Below are 5000 nucleotides of genomic sequence, written 5' to 3'. Positions count from 1 at the left end.
ATGATGGGAGGACATAGCAGGAGAGGGGCGAGGAGGAGAGTCAGCGAGGGAGGAAGGAGGCTGGGATGCAGGGATGGACGGATGAGGAGTGGGAAGAATGGAAGAATAGATGGATGGATGATGGATGGATGGATGATGATGATGATGATGATGATGAAGGATGGATGATGATGATGATTAGGGATGTCCGATATTATCGGCCTACCGATATTATCGGCCGATATTAGCATAAAAAAATCGATATCGGAAAATATCGGTATCGGTTTTCATGCCGATATATATATATATATATATATATATATTCTATATATATATATATATATATAGAATAATAAAAGGATAATAAAAAAAAGTGACTGGTCAATGCTTCCTATATATATATATATATATATATATATATATATATATAGCAATGCTCTCTTTTTCAGGAGTGCCCTGTTCACATTCACACCCACATTCATACCTAGAAGCTGACCAGTACAACCACAGTCTGATCTGTTGGCCACTGATCAGCTCCACTGGAGTGGTTGCGGTTAAGGGCCTTGCTCAAGGGCACCTCAGTGGTGGTAATGAGGGAGGAGCAAGCGCTGCCTTTTCACTTTCCCCACCCAGATTTATCCTGCCGGTCCCGGGGATTGAACCGACGACCTTCCGGTCACAAGCTCGCTTCTCTAACACTTACAACTTTAACACAACATGCATATTATATATTAAACTCTTCAGCTACATTAAGCTACATTATGTAACTTGTTACGTGAAATTTTGGTGGAAAAAAAGCCCGCTTATATCGGTATCGGTTGATATCGGTTGATATCGGTATCGGAAATTAAGAGTTGGACATTATCGGATATCGGATATCGGTAAAAAAGCCAATATCGAACATCCCTAATGATGATGATGGATGGATGATGGATGGATGATATTTGTCTCTTTATTTTTGCTGCCCATCTTGAGCAGGACTCGCTGGCAGAAGAGATATTGTATCTCAATGGGACTTTCCTGCTTAAATAATAAAAGGATAATAAAAAAAAAGTGACTGGTCAATGCTTCCTCTGATAAAATATTCAAACCCAGTATGCATTTTCTTATGCTGCACCACCATTACTGTATATCAAATGGAAAAGAAAATCTAGATGACATTGTAGACACATTTTATACACATTTACTTGCAATTTATCATAACTATTTGGTATCTTTGGAAACCTTGAGATCTTGGCTAGAGTTTAAAATGAATTTCTGTGGGTTTGAACAAAGCTGCGCGCCACATTACATGTGCGTAATAATGGAGCCACCAGTTGGACCTGCAAGTGAATGATCATAAATTCTGATTTTATATGCATGCCCCACAAATGACAATATTTTTTAATCCGTTTTGTCGCACTTCTCATTTGTTCCAATTTAATTCCTATATATATAATCGCATAGAAACCAACTCCTGAGACGTCTAATTCTGTAATTATCGATAATCCATGACTGTGAATGAGAAGCCAACAACAGACATTTTCAGAATACCAATAAGAGATTATAAACTTTTACATTTTGGAAGAAAGCTCTCTTCACTCTAAGATGCTTATTTAATATGAATGTGCACATTTGGGAAGACATGAGAGCAGAGAGGCGATGTGGTGCTGGGCGGTCCCGACCCCCAGGTTGAGAACCACAAATGTAATAGATATTCAATAATACCAAGGCCCTCTACTTATGGTTTTCTGGGTGGGCCAAATGAGGAGCTGATTGAGGCAGCGAGAGAGAAGCACCACTGGGTTTCCAGCCTTTTCCGCTGTGCGACCCCACATGGAGGTCAGAAAATGAGTCTGGCCCCTAGGGTTTGAAAATGTAATTGTGCGCTAGGTCACATCAGTCTCTGATCAGTAATTATCCACCGGGGGGCAGCAACAATTGTGCCTTTCCTCAGGAGAACAGAAATCAAGCAATGCTTTTGAGCCCGTCAATCAGAAGCTGTTTTTACATGTGAGTAAAGGCGTGTGGCAAAGCTGGTTTTCCATGTCAAAATGACAATCGGGTGTTATTACAATCACGTTGGCCTGATTACGACATCATCAAGGGACCACATTTTCATCACTCAACCAACTTACAGAACTCCTGACGTTTGCCTGCTTATAATATGGACATTTGAGAATTGCAGAACTTTTGCACTCAGTTTAACCCATTGATACCTGATGCAGCATTTGCGTGTGTATCCCTCATTTGTGTGTGTATCCCTTTAAGACTGCGAACCGCGTCACGCGGTTCGCGGTCTTAAAGGGATACACACACACAAATGCTGCATCAGGTATCAATGGGTTAAGTCACTCTGGTAAAAGCATCAACTCAATGGATAATATGTAAATGTAAAGATGAGAAAAGTGTACGCCCCGCCCGCAGTGCCGCCGCGTGCCATAGGCCGTATAGCTGAATGCTAGGGGGGTCCATAGGGGTGCATCATGAGGGTCATTCTTCCCCCACTAATACTATTTTTAATACTATTATTTTGTAATATTACAAAAACCCACAACAACATAACTACATAGGCTACAGCAGAGACTATGAAATAATAGACTGTTTAATTCTGCGTTGGTTGAAGAAGAAAAGTTAATTTTAGAGCAAGAAAGTGACTTCATGCATGCCCTCAAATGTTCTTCCTCCTCTCCGTGCACTTGATCATCATGGCCCTGTCTTGTTTATTAATAAAAATAAATAAAAATAAAAAGATTTCCCCCTCTCGTATTGTCTGGCACTTCTCCATTGGTTTCTTTTGAGAGACACAAGACTTTTTGTGAGGCATTCTGCGCATTCCTCACCATGTTGCTTTATTCTATTGTTTATTGTCTCATTATCTGGATCAAAGCTAAATCCCGATTGGCTACAGGTATGAAACATGATGGGGGCTGGAGCTGGACACAGGAAGATGAACTGAAAGCTGGAGCAATAAGGTGCAAGAGGACACAAGGAGAGGAAAAAGAAAAGGAGAAAGAAAACTACGGTGAGCAGCAACATCCCTCATTTTAGAGAGAACAATAAACATTGGGCCAACAGAGCACATAATGATGTCAGAGTTTACAGGTCAGGGGTCACTCAGAGGCATGACATTTTACAGCAGCAGGGCCTGGAGCAACGTAATGGCTTGTTTCCGGTGCCTTGCTCCTTCACTCACTCACTCGCCTGCCGGCTCTCCAAGGACCCCCCGCACCCCCACCTCCTCCACCACACCCCCTGCCTGCTCTCCACAAGCCCCACGCACCCCCACTTCCTCCACAGACCCCCCGCTCCCCCGCCTCCTCCACCACACCCCCTGCCTGCTCTCTACAGACCCCACGCACCCCTGCCTCCTCCACAAACCCCCGCACCCCCACCTCCTCCACAGACCCCCCCCCCACACCCCCTGCCTGCTCTCCACAAACCCCCCGCACCCCCACCTCCTCCACAGACCCCCCGCACCCCCACCTCCTCCACAGACCCCCTGCACCCCCGCCTCCTCCACCACACCCTCTGCCTGCTCTCCACAGACCCCCCGCACCCCCGCCTCCTCCACCACACCCTCTGCCTGCTCTCCACAGACCCCCCCGCACCCCCACCTCCTCCACCACACCCTCTGCCTGCTCTCCACAGACCCCCCGCACCCCCACGCCTCCTCCACCACACCCTCTGCCTGCTCTCCACAGACCCCCCGCACCCCCGCCTCCTCCCCACACCCCCTCACTCACATTCACCCTAATCTAAGCAGCATGACCCCCCTAGGCTGAGCCGGTACAACATCATTTTCCAACGAGTTTCCTTTGAACGCGCGTTCCCGCCGGGCTCGATGCTGGGCTGTGATAAGACCGCCCGGACCTCCACTTCACCCTCGGCTGAGTTTGACTGATGGCGGGCGCCGTCTCCGCTCTGTTCAATCTGATGCTTTGTGCTGTGGAAGGGGGGTTCTGGTGAGCGCCCGCTGTGCGTCGTTCTGGGGTCGCTTTAAGAAGTACCGTTTAAGGGGCGCCCGGGTACTGTCACAGTAGATTCCATGCCTACCAACGTAAAGGTTGCAGGTTCGAGCCACCGTGTTACCTCCGGCTTGGTCGGTCAGGGGGCGCCTGTTTGGGGGGAGGGGAACTGGGGGGAAGAGCGTGATCCTCCCATGCGCTACGTCCTGCCGGTGAAACTCTTCACTGTCAGGTGAATTCACATGTATCGGAGGAGGCATGTGCTAGTCAACAACTCTCCCCAGATCGGCAGAGGGGGTGGAGCAACAACCGGGACAGCAGGGGGGATTGGCCAAGCACAATTGGGGAGAAAAGGGGGGTGGTTACCTTTTAAGGTAATAAGGACAGTGCAGTGGCATGGCGCTTCAATGAAAACACACACACACACACACACACACACACACACACACACACACACACACACACACACACACACACACACACACACACAGATAAGTATACATTTTTTAACACAATTGATCAATTTTCAATGGTGGTTTAGCTGTCCAGCTGTCCCCATTTTAGCTGAACGGGTGTCCCATTTGATCTGATCAAGGAACGTGACATCTGATACACCTTACTTGTATAAAGGAAAAACACATAGGGATGTATGAATAAGTATTTTGATGGTGTTCTCTACTATACTACCTCACCCTATTGTTGTGTTGTTTATGCAAAGACTTCCATTCTGTCCCCTGCAATTTATTCTGCCTGTCTCTGGTGCCTGCTTCCAATCCATAACTGTTGTTCCCTGAGTGACTGAAGGACTGAAGCGGCTGCTGCAGCGCAGCAACTTTTTAATAAACACGGATCCTGTGGGGGAAGGTATAAGCACTTGCCCATTTCCCACAAAACTTTTCTTGGGGGGGTAAAAGTTTGAAAGTGTGACGTCTCACTCTCTGTGAGACTTTTGAAAAAACAAACACCCCAGAAGGTTTTTTCCGTCCCACATAGCTGAGCTCACTCTGCTTTAGAGGATTGGGAAGTTATTTCCACATTGGCTGCTGATGACTTGTTCTACTTCCATTTTTTTCC

The sequence above is a fragment of the Poromitra crassiceps genome (assembly GCF_964638095.1).
Source record: "Poromitra crassiceps genome assembly, chromosome: 11".
NCBI lineage: Eukaryota > Metazoa > Chordata > Actinopteri > Beryciformes > Melamphaidae > Poromitra > Poromitra crassiceps.
The sequence above is the reverse complement of the archived record's forward strand: the minus strand, read 5'-3'. Positions refer to the sequence as shown.